The sequence below is a fragment of the Anas platyrhynchos genome, chromosome 4 (genome assembly GCF_047663525.1).
Source record: "Anas platyrhynchos isolate ZD024472 breed Pekin duck chromosome 4, IASCAAS_PekinDuck_T2T, whole genome shotgun sequence".
Taxonomy (NCBI): domain Eukaryota; kingdom Metazoa; phylum Chordata; class Aves; order Anseriformes; family Anatidae; genus Anas; species Anas platyrhynchos.
In genome coordinates, this window is record NC_092590.1 from 19,961,576 (window position 1) to 19,980,831 (window position 19,256).

At 33.0% G+C, this 19,256-nt stretch overlaps 1 protein-coding gene across 12 annotated transcripts in view; it reads right to left on the bottom strand.

The window, feature by feature from the left end:
- Nucleotides 1-19,256, bottom strand: part of SGCZ (sarcoglycan zeta) — a 444,851-nt gene that overhangs the window by 273,044 nt on the left and 152,551 nt on the right. The window lies entirely within an intron of this gene.

Sequence of the window (19,256 nt, forward strand, 5' to 3'; positions counted from 1 at the left end):
TATGCATTTAAGATAGAAGTTATGCTGAAGAAACCTTAAGGATTTTATGATTTAGCAACTATAAACAAGAGTACTTTCTGGGTTTGACTCACTCAGTGCTTACTTTCAGACTGAAAGTTCAAACATTTCAGAGCACAATTGAGAACAGGAATCTATAAGAACTACTTAAGAATTAAAAAAATAATAATAATGTACTAAGATTATGCTGCTCTAGCTTCTACTGTTAGGGCCAGAAATAAGAATTTGATTTTTTTTTTGGCCACGTGTGAAAAAATAATTAAAAAAAAAAAATCACTAAGTAAGTAGAAGACTGGATGTGAGTAACATTAACTGTGAAAACACAACTGACTCTGCATCAGAGATATGGTTGAGAAAATGGTTATTTCTCCATATTTGTATCAGACTTTCAGTTACTTAAGACATGAGCCTAAATGGGGTATTAAAGATATTTTTTTGCTTGAGCTATTCATTTCTGTTCCAACTGTATGCTATCTGAAAATATAAAATACTGAGACGATTTTTGTTAATTATATTTTAGCTGGTTGGAGTTTGCACAGATTTCCTTTAAAAAACCTAAACAAGGCCAGTAAAGTTGGTAGAATAAAGAGAATGAGAAGAACTGATGCTACCTTCAGCTTATTTCTGTCATAATAAAAATTTACATTTCAATTAATTCATACCTGTTATAGTCTATTCACAGCTTCTAAAGCCATCAAGGCTTTTCTCCTTTTACATTTTGTATTGAAATATCTTGATTAACTCAAAATTCCACAATTACTTTGCAGAAAAGTCTTCACATTAGTAGTGCATAAATAAAAGGCTATCAAAATCAGTATGATAACATCAGTGACAGAATATGTGCTTTTTATTTATACTTCAAAGCAGAGGCTTTAATATATTAAATGTGTGTCAGAATTTTTAACAGCACTCTACATCAACTTGCTTATGTTTCTCTTTCTTTTCTTTCTGCCTTCAAACATATCCCTCTATTTCCTGATTGACATTTTTTTTTCAATTCAAATGTTAATGTATTACATCTGAGTTGATAGCATAGGCATGGAAGAGAAAGATAAGTGATACATCTTAGTACCTTTTCCTCTGAAATTACATTAGCCTTCTGGGATACTGGATAGGATGAAGCTGCAGATTCAAAGATCATTACACTGCTTATTACGCTTTGTATTTATCTTCAGTGCTGCTAAAGCTTTACAGAAAATCTAATTTCTCTGAAGCTGCATTAATGTCAAAACCACCACTTTTTGGATGCCAGACTTCATTCCAACTGGCAGATAATGCACAAAAGGATCTAATATCAATCACAGTTAAAGGTTTGGCGTATCTGGCAAAGAATTCAACCAGTGCTCTCTTTCTAAATTACTGCAGAATCTTTGTTCTTGTATTCAGTTCATGTTTTACTAAGCAGAAAGATGAAGTGTTGAGCAATGAAGTCAAGGTTGTGCTTAATCCTTTCTCATTCTATTATCGTTTGGGAGGTCTTTTATGACTGATCTGGGTAACTTTTTCAATTTCTGCAATAGTCACTTTGGAGAAAATGGTACTGGGCATTCTAATTAAAACAAAGTAGAAAATAGAAACTGCGTCCCTTCCCACTCCATCTTTTTAGATAAAAGCAAACCAAAACAAAAATCATACAACAGCAGCAACAGTAATGTGATAATATACAAACTCATCAGCCAACCTGTAACATCTTACTGATAAAAGGAAATGATTGTCCACTAATTCAACATTAAACTTAAGACTTCAAATAGCATTATAAAAAATTACAGGTCAGATGAACCATGACATAGAATTTCCTGTTTCTCTTTACTGAATTCAAATCTGGAGACTGCTAGCTCAAGTCTACATGTCTGCATTTTAGCCATTTAAAATTAGCTAAATAAATTCCAGCCCTCAGTTCTGTATTTGAAAGAACATTACCTTCTTTATGTAAATATGCAGATTTACTACCCTTTACGTTACATCTGACTTTTAGCAGGCATCTGGCATCTGGTATTTGGAAATAAAAATGTCAGTCACTTAAAAGGAATTTTAAAGGTAAGCTAGAACTAGTCTCCAAGAAATAAGGCATGACCCACTGTATGAAGTGCAGATGGACAATCATCAATGGTTTAGAGATATTATAACCCAAGTGTTTTGCCACTGTCATGATCCCAAATCAATCATTTCCCATGAATATTCTTAAATAGTATGTGTGAATTAATTTGTGAGACAATAATATACCAAATCCTGACCATATATTATGTTAATTAACCCACTACATTTATCTCACTCTCTTTCCCTGACACCCTTGATCTTCTTAGAAGGCCAAAAAATTCTCAAAAATTTACACACACAGATACCTAGACACACACTTCCTGTGTCTGTCTATTCAAACTTTTCTTTAGCATTTAGATTTAAAACTTTTGAAATGTATCCGTTGTCAAGCTGTCTCATCTTATTACTCTAACAGAGTAAAATTTTGTATTAAAAAGGATGGAGAGAACTAATTTAATATCCTTTGCAATTTTTTTTGTCTTCCACAAAAATGAGTAGAAAAAGAGGTTTTCCAGAAAATGTCTCCACTTCTGAAATACTTCCCTACAGCCCCAAACCTCTGTCTCACTAGCAGTTATTAAACTTTTTTTATGTTTTAAGTTCACTTTTATCAAGTGGAAAAGCTATATCTTCCTTTTATCTTCTGTTTACCTTCTTGAAAGAAGATATTAAATTATGTTTAAATATTTTTTGTTGGAGCCTTTTGAACCTCAGATTGCTAATGCTGAGCCATAGATTTAAAAAACAAGAATAACAGAAATACAATGGTTAACAGGGATCAGCAGATGTGTCCATTACACTCTAGGACTTGTAAATAAAATATCAGAAGATAAACTCCTAGGATTGACCTGAAATGCATCGAAGAGCCTGGAAGAAAAATATCTATGAGTTTCAGCAATATTCCAAATATAATGTAAGAGCAAAAAAAAGTGCTACTCTAATCACTGCCATAATTATAAGTATTGGTTGCTTAAAGCTCCTATAAATTCTGTTCAATAACCCTCTTCTTGAGGAATGTCTCTTTTGAGACAAAATCCAGTGAGAACTTTAAAATCCACCCCAAATCTCCTTCAGACTGGATTCTCTATAATATTTTAGACTTTCTAACTAACTAAGAATGATTTTCTCGTTCATAGTCTGTTCCTGCTTTAACTCTTGACATTTAGTAAGTCATAGTGTTATTTGTGTGACCAAAGCTCTGTCTTTTCATCATAAGTTCACAGAGGAATAATACAGGTTTTAAAAGTCTCAACCAATCACAAAAAGATGGACAGAAGTATTGGTTAGCTCTTATCTGGAAACACAACTATTTCTCCATCTCAGAGAACACAAAGAAAAATACATTGCAGTAGGATTATTGTCCCCATCATTCAAAACAGTAAGAGAAATTAGTATAGAAACAACTATGGTTTTATAACCCAGTAAAATGCAATGTTGCCCTCACAAGAACAGGTCATAGGCTTTGTATTACAGTTGACAGCTGTAACATGACATTCATACATTTCAAAGTTTATTTTATTTCACAAGGGGAAGAAAAATTGTCAAAACTTCAGAAAACGTAAAACAAATGATTACCTGTAGTACAATACTGTATTGTTATCTGTAGGTATTTTCTATGTTAGATATAAATACTAATATACAATTATATTCCATATATTTTATGTAGCTTTCAACAACTCAACCGTAAAAGCCTGACTTTTAAAAATTCAGTTATTTTTTGAATACTGATTGTTTGAGAGAAGTGAGCTTAGCTCCAAATAATATATATTTTTTGTATTTTTTCCTTGTAGAAAGCTACATTAATATTTTGTTTTCTTTGTCATTCTAATTAAATGGGAAGCGATATCGCTATGTCTCAGTAATATTGCTAAGTACTAATTTATTTTTCCTGCATATTTTGCATTAATATTGCACTGTATTTCTTTTTTTTTTTACAGTAAATTATTACAGTAAATTATCTCAGTTATTTAAACAGTCACAAAACCTTCCAATTCAAGCATGACTCCTCATTTCGTTCATGCTAACTTAATGTAGCATTTCTCAATCATTCCAGTTTTGAAATCTTAGAAGAGGTCTCACGAATCACAAGCAAAGTTCCTTCAGTAGTATTACCTGTAGTAATATACATTGTATAATTGCAAATTCAGAATTAAAATATACACACACAAATTTCTGCAATGTTTCATGTAAAATTAAATAGCATTTATAACTTTGTAAGAAGAAAAAAGCTATGGATGTTTTTGTAACTACAAATGAATTAGAATTTGTCTACTCTGCTTTTTGTTTATTATTATTTATTTTTATTTATTTATTTATACTATTTTATGAATTTATTTCTGCCTCTTACTAATGGGAAGCACTATGTCAGAGGAACACATTGAAGCTGCAGCCTTCATGTACACATGGACAGCAGATACATTAAAGAAAAGAAACCTGTAACCGCTGTAAGAAAGCTATGCTTCAACATAATGCATATTTTTCCCCCAGAGATTGATCTGAAGTTCTTAACAAGCTAAAAAAAAAAGAAAAAAAAAACTTCTTCAGACTGTAAAATGGACAATATGCACAACACTCAGCAACTATGAACCATGAAATAATCTGATATAATGAATAGGGCTACAATCACAAACAAAACATCAAGCAGTCAGAGCAAAACTCTTTAAGATGTGTAGGAATCTCTAACAGGAAAGCAACTAAATAACACTATGAATCCAATAGGCACAAAATACTGTGACAAGACTAACTTACTGCCTTAAACCTGAATTTTAAAATGGGGTAAAAATAACATTAACAAAAATATTCTTCATACGAGAAGGAATCAATACCAGAAATCAGTGGTGAATTTGTGAAGGCTTTTACCTCAGAAAATGGAGGTATAAGGTTCATAACAACAGAACTTTAAATAAATTAGATCATTATTGCTGCTCTATTAATTGTCCAAGATGAAATATTCAAGAGTTACTTCTGGATGTATTTATTTATTTATTTCTAAGTTTAAAAGACAAAAAACTAGACAAGTATCTTTGAGACCTGATGCAAATTGAGTGGGGATTAATTTTGATTTAGATTACCATTTGTGTTTGACTTCCAAATACATCACCATGCTCTTGATTTATTATATACCTTAAAATTATACAAATTGCAATTAAGTAGAAATACTGATCATACACTGAAAATTAACTCACAATTTCTACTTTCTTTCACACTGCCATGGTTGTATATCTTCTGAGTTTACCAAATTCATGCACTATTTTCCAGCAAGATCAACAAGGTCTTCAGGTTTTTAGTATCTAGTCATTAAACTCTCCTTAAAAAAATCTCAGACAAAAACAGAAAAAAAAATATATCTTGTAACACTTCAGCCTCCTCAGAAAATATTCAAACTACTTGTAGCAAATTAAACCTTACACAAACTTAGTGGATGAGATTTTCATTGTATCTCACGTATGTACAGTAATCATTAAAACAACATGCTATAAAGAATAAACAACACATTATTGAAAATAAAGACTAAAAATTACCAGTAAACCCACCAGTGATCTAAAAAACTAGAGTGCAGGAAATGTCTATGAAGGTGTGGTGAGGGAACCACCATGCTTAAGCATGAGAAATTGCAAGAGTATGCATGAGAAAGAAAAATTCTGGAATGGCACAATCATGCCAAATCCAAGTCAGGTTTCTCTCCAGAACTGACTCATTTTAACAGTAGTCCAATCATTTAGTGGGCACAAGCAACTTTAATGCCCTCAAATAGCAACTTAAATACTATACATACAAAACCCAAAGTTATTTGAATGTTAAATATTAAACAAAATATAAAAAAACAAAATGCATACATTTGAGCTTTTATTTTCCAGGTAATACAGATGATATATACTCTCTTAAGCAAATTTCATTAAAATTAGATTACCTTAAATACAAAGCCTTAATTTCCTTTCAGATGCACACTAGTTGTGGGGATACTTCCTACATTTTCTTTTCTTAAAATGTTGCTATTATATCTCCTACCTTTCCTAAAGTTACCGTATTCCTGAAGCAATCATTCTAACCGCAGTAGTAGTCTGCTACTAGTAGTCTCTTAAAACACAGAGAGAGAGAGAGAAATGCCTGAGCTTGCCAGACCAATATTCCAGTAATTCAATGCAAGTCAGTTACAAGCCTGACTGTTCTGTGCTATGATTTTAGCGATGCACTGTTCTCACCTTTCCAATGACCTTACCTACCACTAAATGATTATTTTGTTCCCTTCCAAGCACATCACATTTACCAGAAAGAGGAAAAAGAAAAAAAAAAAAAGAAAGAAAAAAAAGAAAGATGCATAGTTAATAAAAAGCACAACAAAGTAATAAAGGAAAAAATCTACAGTACCTTGCTGTTGTGCATGAATGGATAGCAGTATTTTTCATCATATAAAAAGGTTTGTCACACAATTTTCATACACTTCTCCAGCAGGGGTACACTGAAGAAGACAGCAGATATAGTAAAGATAATGAGCAATCATAACTGGGGGAATTTTAGCCTGAGAAATGTTTTAATAAAGCATCATAAAGAGAATGAAGTTGGTAGAGACTCCTGGTAGTCTTCTAGTCCAGAGCTGCTTAAAGCAGAACTACCTTCCACCTTGGCCCAGGCACCTTCAAGCTGCGTCTGGCTGAGTACTGTCAGCCTTCAGTGACACTGACTACAACCACTCACTCTCATGGCAAAGAATCTTCTCATTATGTCCAGTTAAGGCTCTCCTTGTTATAACCAGTGACCATTGCCTCTTGCCCTTGCACACCCTTAGGGAAAGCACAGTTCTCTGAACACCTTTAGGAAGAAAGATGGCAGCTGGAAGCCGAGCTGTACTTTCTCCAGCCTGAACAAAATCCTGGTCCCTTTATCTCTCCTCACTCAGCATGCAGTCCTACCCCTAACCATGCTGGCAGCCCCTTCAGTGGCTTCTCCAGCACATCAGAATCTTTCCTGTACCACCAGACCCAACATGGGTAATTTACAGATGTTGGTGGAAAACAAGCCAGACTCTTCTGAGGGGCTGACAAAGCTAAGACAAGGGACTACAGATAGTATATCTGTATGCAAAATGCAAACAAGAAATTGTGATTAGGTGTAAGGAAAAAATTACGACAGCGGTCAAATACTGGAAGATTGTGGAATTTCAGTCCTTAGAGATATTTTAAACTTGATAGGTCAAGACCTTCATAGTTGGATCTAATTGGACCTGCTCTGAGCACGAGGTTGGACAAGAAAATCTCCCTCCTAAATAACTCGGTGATTCAATGTGTGATTCAAGTTACAGGAAAAGCTACTATTAGCATAAGCTGGCAACATTTCCCACAGGCCTGAATATACATCAAAGCAAAACTTCAAAACAAAGATCAAGGTGCATTAAGTAGTTCAGCAACTGTTTCTTTACCACTGTCAGCTTAATTTCTTCCAAGTCAAATGACTCATCTATGACTGATACATGTATGTCATACCACCTACATCATGCACTGAAAAAACTTAAGCCTCTTCTTCGTTGGTGTACTTCTAGATAATAATTTGAAAAAACATATTAAAAATAAACACACAGAGAACTACATCCTGAAAACTGATAAATATAAATGCAGCTTCTTGGAAGACCAGGTTACCTTAGTTACCACAAAAGCAGTTTAAAATGGTTTCTGGGCTGCAGCAAATATTGAATTTTTTGTTACTTTTGGTCCTTTTATTTCTGCAATGCAGCAGAAGAAACTGACCAAAGTACCTTAATGAATCTGCAGGGAGAAACATTTGGGATGTCTGACACTAACACTAGTATATTTCAATGAACAACACAAGGCAGAGTTCAATTAGACTATGGGATCTAATGTACAGAAATGCTCAGGGCTTTCTGCAATTGAAGCCAAAGGTGCTATGCTTGAATAGATTTTACATAATGATAATCATCTGTAAATATTCACTGAAGTGGAATATTTAGCCTTAAAATCATATGAGCCCTTGGTCACCTACTATGAGAGTAAGGATGGAAATGAGTCACATGGTCTGAACTTTTGGGTAGACCTGTGCGGTGTCAAGAGTTGGACTTGATGATCCTTAAGGGTCCCTTCCAACTCAGGATATTCTATGATTCTATGATATCACCTTTCATGACAGTATACAAATAAATTAAAGATTGTGAAGGCTTTCAGGTAGCTTCATATTACCGTTAGGTAAAAAAGAGCAAAATAAGAATTCTGTCCTTAGAGCAAGAGCATGATTTAATACTTAGTAATGAATGAAGAATGAGGTCATGCACACACTGATGAAAAGAAAAATATATATATATTAATTAACATTTACTCTTTGAACTTCGTTCATCCTATCAAATGATAGGAAAAGAGTTTCTATGGAAACACTACATACTTACTGAAATACACATACTTATGTGAAATACACATAAATGCAAGGGTTGAGATGCAATACAAGATAAAGTTAGTCTTATTTCTGATATTTTCTAACTTTGACATCCTTAATTATATTATTTTACTGTCAGGGTGGTTAAGACTTACATTGTACTGTTTTGCTTCCCTATTACCCTTTATCTATCAAAACACTTTCTGTGACATGGCAATTAAGCGACTGCTACTTTGCTTAACTTTTAGCACTGATCTGAAAACAGTTTTTATTGTGAGAACCCCAAAATAATTAAGATGCAAACAGTGGACAGAAGGTACACTAATATTGCTTCTTGTTTCCTTACAATTGCTGACTAGTAATATCCTATTCCTTTTAATCATTCTTCACAGTTATTAATTAGTTTTACTTTAAACTGTCACATTTTATTCACTAATTTTATGGACTCAAATCAAATATTTTGAGATCTCTCAGATGAAAACTCAGTATTTCTCTTCAATATCTTTTACAGTCCTGCAGGCAGCTGACCATCTCCTTTACTATTTCCTGTATTGTTTCCTTATAAAGTTATCTGAGTAACAAATATTACAGGGAGCTCAATTATGCATTCCAAATTTGATCAAACTGCTCAAGTCTTTAAAACATGACTGGTTTTTACATGAAGTTGTTATTTTTTTATGTTAAACAAAATATTTAAATTTTTGGTTATGTTGCTTTAAAGTCAAAGGAAATTATTTCTATGAACTAATGATTATAACTTGAATTAAATATAAGCTGTTTATACAATGAAATATATCATCCTTTGTTAACGCTTTAAAGAATGATGCTCCTAAAAATATGTATGGTGGACTTAAAATACATTCTCTATTATGGACAACCTCATCAATAAAAAAAAATAAATTATAGGTTTTATAAAGCATGTTGTAGCCCTGACATGTAATGTTTTGCTAAACCTTTAGAAAAAAAAGCAGCTTGTCGGAGCAAAACAAGGCACCGACTCTCAGAAGTGTTTCTACAGTAGACACAGAACAGTAATGAAACAGCTTACAGAAAATATTCCCAAAACGTAAGAGGGAGTAAAAGACATTTTTTCCCCCCAGTTGCATTAATATAATCTGCAGAAATACCACAATCATAATTATGGTGCTAGCGAATAGTACTATAAAAGACCAGAATTAAGGTCTTAATGATTCTATCATCTAAATATATTCAAATGTCACATTTAATCATAACATTTAATTTTCCTTAATACTCAGCCTGACATATCTCTAAAACCTCTTTATCCTATATTTTTAAGACTGTATCAACCCATCTTTCATTTTCATACTGTTAACATTTTGAATATATGCAAAAACATGAATACTCACTCACAGATGTAAGCTTCAGATTAACAGCACAATTACCAAAACTCTAACAGGTTATTTTATATAATCCCAATTATTTTCAGATTTTCTCCTTTACAAAAATTTTATGTAACTGTTCTGTTCAAAGTTGTAGCAAAAAGGATCTGATTTTATTTATGTTTTTTAATGCAAGACTATACTTCTACCATTTAAATCTCTGGTTTCCAAAAGCCTAGGGTCACAAATCAGGTTGCTAGAGATTTCATAACCTTTTTTTTGGTGGTGGGGAGGCAGTGGAAAGGAGGTAAAAAGAGAAAGGTAATATAGACCTTTACAGAACAATAAATGACCTAAACATGTAGTTGCAGATCTGAACCCAACAGCAGTCAAACCCAGTAAAGCTTTGGATTATGAAGCTACAAATTCCTTTGTAGTTCATACAATATCATGTGCAAAATAACTAGGCTTTGAAACATGCTTATTCAACACATTATTAAAAAACATCTGAAGTGCATTTGGTGGGTCTAGGTAGAAAATACTGTCTCATATTTCAGAGGGTTTTGAGGCATGAAATAGAAGTTTATTCATGAAACTGGTTATGTCTACACAGATGTAATGAACTATACAAATTCTAATATATGTGGAATCATATTCCACTATGGAAAAATTAGACAAGGAATATACAGGTGAGACATTTGTTCAAATACATTTAGAATTTTTTAATTCCCAGTTTTAGAGAACTACATTTTGTTTGCTCGCACCAATATGAGTTCATTTACAGAATCTAAAAAAATTAATTCTAGACTCTGCTAACCTGTTCAAGACAGTCACTGCAGATTTTATAATGCAAAAGTTGAGCACAGGAACATTTCACAGTGTTGGATTCCCTTCAAGTATTAAGGTTCTAAAAAGACAGTCTTTTTGTCCAGAGCTGAGGGAAAAATTAAAATTACATTCCACAGGCAAAGTCCAGAATTCAGAATTTTGCCTCATTAGACATCTTCCAAAGAAGAGAGATGCATTCTTTAAAAAGATCTAATCTAAATCTAGTAAGTTGACTACATTGCTCCTAATCATTTGTTTCACTGAAAGTACACAGAACTGTATGAAACCTAAAGACAAGTAATTGTCTTTATATAACATAAATAACAAGTAAAGACTAGTTAATTTATTAACCACCGAATGAAACGTACAATTGTAGGCACCTTAAGACCATTTTTTGTCATTTACACAAATCATGCAAAATCATATTCAGGTTTTTGTTGTTGTTGTTTTTGTTTGGTAGAAGGAAGCTATCAAAGAGCTTCAGAATGAAAAAAACAAAACAAAACAAAACAAAAAAAAAAAAACACAAACTTGTCAAAAAAATGAATTAGCTGGATTCCAATTCCTGCCCATGATAAAGCAGTTGGAATTGGCTATTCAGTGCAACTTATTGTTAGATCAAAACCAAGTTCCTTAGAATAGATTCTGCCTGTACACACATAAACAATAAACAATATATTCTTGCAATTCCTATTTACAAATGCCAAAAAAAAAAAAAGCTATTCTATTCACTGAAGCATAACAACATTTCCTAAATTCATTCATCAAACATGTTCCATTTTTCACTTATATAGTGGGAAGAAATAATAACTTCTGAGTACAGCAGTTCAGAAAATATGGACACAAACTCACTTCAGCATTTTAAAAAATGTTTTTTTCAAAAACAACTTTAGATTGATTTTTAAGATTTCCTGGCCAAGAAAATATGTGGTAAATAATATTTTCAAGTCAGCCAAACAGAACTATAATGAGGTAGTTGAGGAAGACAAATCTCTGCAGTCTGTAACTGTACAGCTTTTGTTTTTCAGAATTTCATTTGCAAACCAAACATGTTGTAAAAAAGCGACCAAGATTTATTTAATTTTCAGCACTACTCAAGTCTTCTGACTCCAAAATCATACATGTGCCTTTTAGGGCAAGACTGAACTAATTCATTGGTGTGGACTTTTGTAGAGTATGACTTAGGATCATGACAAATATATAGAGATGTGAACAAACCATAATTTGTGACAATTGTTACAAGAAAAACACAAAACACCTCATACAGCCAAACTTGTTGCTGCCAGTTGAACATTTTAATTTGCAACATGTTCTAGTCATTTTGAACCCATTTTACATGACAGTCAAATCAGCTATATTAATAGCTGGTTTGGATACCTCTGGTGACCTACTCAGAAAATTATTTTTTTAGGCCAACAGCAGTTATCATGCATTATAGAATGTCTAATTACTAGTATTTTTGATTATGAGAAGTGCGTTGAGCATCAGCACTATTGGCAGTGGGGCATAAAATTACTGTTCTTCAGAAACAAACAAAACAAAAAAAATCATCCATTCTTAAGAACGCCTGCCATCCATGGAAAGTAACAGAAAGTAACAAGAGATGAATTATTGAATTCCTACTCCTGAGACCACAGCAGCATGATTAGTATCCCTCTTTCTCACATAAACAATCAAAATTCTGAATAAATAATATACCAAATGAGAAGATCATAATTCATAAAGAAAAATTCTGATTTATATATATATATATATATATATATTTTTTTAAATGTGGTATCAATGTTCCCTGAAAGTGCGTTAAAAGCAAAGACAGAAGCTTTATCACAAAATGTTACTCTAACTATTAGAAGTTTTGATTTTGAAATTAACCTAAAAGCTAAGCTTCCTACACAGTGCAGCTGTGGCATCATTCCACCTATTCTTGCTTAAGATAATGTTAATAGCATAAATTAAACACTTCTTTTCACTTGAACTATTTTCATGAAATCGACCTAAGGAATCAAAATTGAATGTGTAATTTATGATTGTGCATTCACTTTTAAGTGGCCATATTTGCCCGTTACAGAGCTGAATGATCAATTACCTGCTGTGCACATTAATCCTACTCCTATATTTAAATACAGGGTTTGGATTTTAAAAAGTCAGGCATAGGAACAGATTAAAGACCAACTGCAAGTTTCAAGGATAAACTAGAAAACTGCACCAAATTGCCTAAAGCCAGGAATTTGTAACCTTTTTGTGTTTTAATTTTGTATTTGTATTTTTGTGTTTTAATTTGCAATTCATCTTCCTGATGAATTCAAATTCATCATTGCTGGAAATTGCTGGAATGGTGGAACAAGAGTTCAGAGAGGCTGAGGAGCCACTAAGGGAAAACTTTACAGCAGCATCCCAATGAGAAACTAGAGCTTGTCTAAATAAGAGGAGTGAAAATGCCTTCAAAACTAGGAATAGGCAATGGAAGTTGGAACAATGTTGAAGGTTCAAGGCAAACTGACATCAATACATGATCCCTGCCAGGAACCTGCAGAGTTTCTGCTGCTGCCTGGTCCAGAAAGTGCTAACTAGTTATCAGCACAGAAAATCAGCTATTAACTGGCATTCCAATGTGCAGTTCATGTCAAAATATAACTACAGTACACAAGGTCACTCATGGCTAACAAAAGGTTAAAAATATTACATAAGGCTACATAGGTCAGAAAACGAGAGAAAGTAAGAAGGTACCTGAAATAACAAAAAGGAATGAAGTTGAAGCCTGTCAATATTACTAATTTGTAAAATACCATGATGCAAGAAGCTCCAAAAGCTGAGGCAGACAAGGCAAAGTGCTTACTAACAAGCAAAAAGAACATTTATTTAATTCAGCCAGTAATTAATAGATGTGGTTTTGCTGAACTGAAAGTCCCCTCTCCATATAGTATGATTTTTTTTTTTAAATGGTATCTAGTCTTAACAATTTGTCCTTCCTTCTATTTTACATTTGAAGTAGACTGCAATAAAGACCAGAGATTTTGTTCTGTGTTCCCACTTTGTAATGGACCCTTTCAGGTTTTACCTAATGTTTTAGCAGAGCACATCTGGAAGGTCACAAGGACTTTTACAAAAACAGAAGAGGAGCAGCTCTTGTGCAGTAAATTAGAAGAAAAAATACAGCTTCTGTCACTGTAGTTATTTCTGATCTAGTAGAGAACATAAAAGAACTGTACTCTATAAGCAATAAATTGCAATAATCAAATCACTGTTCTGGCAGAACACCCCTCTATGGTTTTCCTGTACCTACTCCTCCCAAGAGCAGAATGCCATACAGATCATGAAGCTTTGAGAGTCAGGCAGAGTGCACCTACCTGAGGCAAGCCCATGAAAGGAAATACAAAATATGTTGTAAACAAACAAAATAAATAATAAAAATAAAAAAAAAACACACATAAAATACATATATACTTGTTTCTTTATAAGGAGACCTATACACAACTGGGGATTCAGAACAAAAGAGGAAGGTCTTTCCCTTACTTCCCCAGATTCCAGTCTTCCCATTATTCTGTCAAAGCACCAAAGAGTTAAGGGGAAGGGGCAGATGCTATGAAAACAACTGAAATGCACTGTAACTTTTTTTTAATAATCAAATATATTTTTATTTCATAGCCCATTAAATTAACTGAATTGTTCAAAAGTAGGAAAACATCCTTCTGAAAAATAAGACTATCTTTAGACAGTTTATGCTGTATTAAATGTTCATTATTAAAGTATAAGCGAGGGCAAATAGTTCTTAGTTTTAAAGCAGTCATGTAGTAAGATAGTAAAAATCTATCTAACAAAAATAGAATTCTCAAGCATTTGGGGATGGACAACATTTCAGAAAGGACACCTTTAATCAAGGTAGTTACATTTATTTAAATCTAGAAAATAACTTTCATACAGCTATAATATACTGTTTTCTTTTAAGTATTTATTCAAATTCTTGATTTACTAACAAAAAACTCTTTCCCTACCTCCCCTCCTTTCACACATGAATAGAACAGATTATGCCTAATTGAAAACTGCAGTCAGAAAAGCAATCAGGCTGACATGGTTAATAACAGGAGCTTCTTCTCAAACATCATTATAAACTGAATTGGAATTGCATTTTTCCTAAATATGAAGTTTGCTATTGTTACACAGTGTGAGCTGTTTCTCAATTGAATTTAAGAAAAAGAGACAAAACTCAGTGTGTATTTTTTTGCCTGTGCCTGGACACTTAAGTATCCCACCTAATACATATGTTTCAGCTCTATTATTATATTTTTTATTTCTCTCATTAAATTATGAATATAAACTTCAGACAACACAGTACTAAATGGGGTTCCTCTACTCTCTGGCAGTGCATTTTCACTGAGGGGCAACTACAGAAACCATTTTAATGGGTAAGTTTCTACTGATTTTGAGGTTAAACCATTTACCTTTAGCTTCTTTATACAAGTATCATTCAAGAAAATCACTTTCCCACAAAGAAAAATTATAATCACTGTTTTTTTCATTTCATATTAATCAAATATAAAAATAAGCTGAAATAAAGATGTCACTACATGGCATATTTAGGAATAGCACACCACTAAGGATGAAATACACTTCTAAAATATTATTCAAGAATATTTCAACAGAATATTATTTCAAGAATATATTAACACTCACATATTGACAATTTCCCAAATTTCCCACCACCCCAGCAAATAAATCCAAAATGAAAGATATTAGCATTTCATTACATTAAGACTATATTCTATATAAAGAATTCCAAAATATTATGCAAAAACTAAATTAGCTCTAAATTTATTTTCTTCCTACATTATATTAACAAAGACATTTAACTATAAGACAACTTTAAGAACTAGGTCTGAATGTTTTGATGTTAAGCTCCATTGAGTACACCCAAGTAGAAAGTTCCACAGCTTCAACATCACCAGTGCTGCTTTATTTCCAGTGGCTGACACTTGAAGTTTCAGTGCATCAAAATGTGATTTCTCTCATGCTGCTCTAAAAAGGTTCAAATTGACTATACTGAAATACTTATGAACAAAAAGCAATGCTTTGAATCCTATCAAGGACAAAAAAGAAGAGAGCCATGGAAAGGGTTTGTAGAAAAGCAATATTTCAAATATGTTTTTTGAATGACTGCCTTTTGGTTATTGCTATTTTCCTAACCTTGCTGGAGATACAACAGGACACTGGACAGGTTGTATCATATTGATATATCATCCTCTTTTTTTTTTAATCACTTTTAAGGTTTGAAGTCAAATGAAAATAACTGTTTTAGAAATAAGTGCCAAAAATCATAGCATTTCTGGAAAAGTTATTTAACTCTTGTCCATTTTCTCCTGTTAAAAGACTACAACTGGATATTGGTTTCTTTGTCCTTTTTCAAACTTCAAGTTCTAGGCTAAGACTGCCCACGTGTTCTCTTATTTTTACAGAGAAAACCTGTGTATGTTTTATGAAACAACCATTCTGGTGATGGAAAAAATGAGGCTGGAAGGAAGCAGCTGATCCATAGAGGTGACATGCAAAGACTGACACTTCCGTAACTTCTTTTTTTCTTTAATTGACATTTCTAATACAAAGAACATTTTAGTCCATATCCTCAGACAAAATAAAATCTTTGTTATTGTATAACTTTTCATTCAAGGGGATTATGCACAGTAATAGAACAATTGATGTTTTAATTTAGACCAGACTTCCACTGTATAATTATCATAAAACAAGTTTTAATTAAAAGCTGCACACATGACCACACTGAACATTATCACGTTAGGTACTGAAGTCTACCTTGTACAAACTTTTAAAATGAAGACACTACAGAGTTCTTACTCTGCTGAGACTTGCATGTCCTCAACAGTCTCTTCTTCCTAAAAGATATTTGTGGCTATTTCTGAAACTATTTCCCCACACGTTTTAATAGTGTAAAACACATTTACTGCAATAAAGGAATATTTTTCTAAGTTACAGTTATGAATACCTATTTCTAGCCTTGCAAGGTACAAGGTATGGTCCCAGTTCTGTATAATTCCATGTAAGGAAATGACATGACTTGACATTGATGCAAAATGTTTACCAAACCTGAGACCTGAGTTTACAACATCACCTCTTTGCTTCAACTATTCTGTTGAAAGTGATTTTTCAAACAATTAGTTGTATCTTCAATGCCTTTTTTTTTTTTTAAAACCTGTTTGTTTTCAGCTGTGTTTCGTATTGACTTCTCTATAAAACCACACTCACTATTTGTTTCTAATAAAGCCAGTAGCAAATAAATTGAGCTACAGAGAAATTAATCCAAATGGACAATTATGTGTCTATGCTAATTGGTTTTGTTATTTGTCAAATCCTTTATTTAGGCCACTGCAAGGGAGAAGTAACCTATATGGCTGCCAAGAACTTCTAAAGAACTTCAAGTTAGAATACAATAGGGGTGCATCTTTTATAAAGCATAATAATAGGGAAAATAGAGCAGTACTCTCATCAGTAAATTATTCTTACACTCAGTAATTTGTGCTAATAAGATACATCTGAACTGGAGAATAAATTTACATCTCATGTCTAATAGCTCATCTTAGGCTCTTCCAATGAACCTGCCTGATGGTATGTTTTTCCTTTTTAATAACCTGTTCATACTCTTGACCTAATCATTATTTGCCAGAGGGGAAAAAAAAAAAAAAAAAAAAAAAAAAAGGTTAGCGATTCCAATTTGAAATTCCTAATAACATTAAAAAAATAAAATATGTTATTTTGTGAGATGATATTCCCCAATTCTTGCCTTACTGACTAGCTTGTTTCAAACATCTTTAAAACTACTCAAAAGAGGATAAAATGTGTGCTAGCAGCAAGATCCTTATGGCATAGTCTTTCATTCTACTCTCCAACGTTCTTTTCATGCTAGTAGGGCCATGCTTAAAGTAATAGGTATACTGTGTCAGTTGCCTGGAAAACATTGATCCTGAGAAGCTTGGGATCAGCAAAAGGTACACCTTGTGTGGTTGAAACTTGTAGGGGTCTGTATTCTTGAACTCTTGTTCTCTACTGGGCTAATCTGAATGTTGATTGCTACCATTTATTTTGAACTATGAGACTGACTAAAGTTAAGTCTGGGTATAATCTATAGCAAAGATTTGTAAGAGAAATAAATCACTGCATCTTGCCAGGCAGGAGTAACTGCCAGCAAAATCTATGACCACTGAGTATAAAAACACCTGCAAGATTTGTTTTCTAGGCTTCATCCTAGAGAATTACAAGAAGCCAAGTGAGCACAAATTCATTTAATACAGTGAAAGTAGGTAAAAACAGAAAAAGCACTGTATAATAAATAATTCATGACCTACTGTCATTAACAGGGTGGGGTAGAGGAAGGATGGGTGTCTAACAGAGATGCCTGGAATTTAAAAAGACGTTCTCCTAGACATCAGTGTTAGCCACAATAAACATCTCTCCTTTGTGAGCAAAATGAAAAAAATAAACTTTTTTTTATTATTATTTTTATAGCTATTCTCCCAACTCCAGCAGTACCCACTATTAGTTACCTTTTAACCATTTGGACATTTGAAAAAACTCTGTGTAAAATATCACCACCCACAAAACTTGTTACGCCTGACAGACTTCACACAAAGTGACTGACCATTATAACTCTGGCAGACATGGGAAAACATTACAACTTCAATGCAAAATTATCGAAGCAAGCACTCCACAAGTGTTTTAATCCCTCAGTAAACACAATTGATAGAATAAGTTATGAATAATGCTTACTGCATAAACAGGCTTACATTTCTGTTTTTTTTTGTTTGTTTGTTTTTAATTAAACTTTGTATTAGCAAGTGAGTTAAGCACATAAGCAATATCATCCTTATTTTACACTCCATCGTAAAAGGATTTTTAGATCCAAGATGAATAAGAAGCTGTTATCCAAGACAAAACTGTAACAATTAGATGCAAGACTATATGAAATAAGCTGGGCACAATATGATCCTCTATAGCACTTTGCAAAAAATCGAGTGTGGTCTTTTATACTACAATTTAATGAAAAGGGACCTAAGAAGCCACAGCTTACAGGTCTCCCCTATGCTCAGGATTCTTATTTGCAATTAGGAACCATAAGGCCAATTTGCCCTCAACACTTCCTGGTAAAGAATTTCACTGGGAATCTTACATATGTCTCAAGACTATCTATACTGTTATAAAAAATCTCTATGGCATCTTACATGTAGGGTTTTAAACAGAATGTTAAGTGTTCCAACTGCAATACACAATGCCAAGAAAATCCAAAGTACAGTAATCAGGAACCATTCATCCTGCAGCCTTATGTCTACATATTATCTTGTAAATTGTTGTGTTTTTCACCTCATCCTCAGATTATTGAACATTTCAGCATGACAGTTTGTGTCATTACATCTAATTACATAATCAGAGTGAATTCAAGTAGCCACTAAATTAGAATATTTATTTGCCTATGATTTATTGAGCTGTTAAGTTATGACAGACTTCGTGTGGGGAACAGCTTCAGCAACACATTTGACTACATGCTTTTTTCAACCTCTGAAACCAGGAATCTGAAAATAAGACAAGAAAACTGTATGAAACAATCAAGACCTGTATCTCTTTACAATAACCAAAATCAGAATTAGTGGATGACTC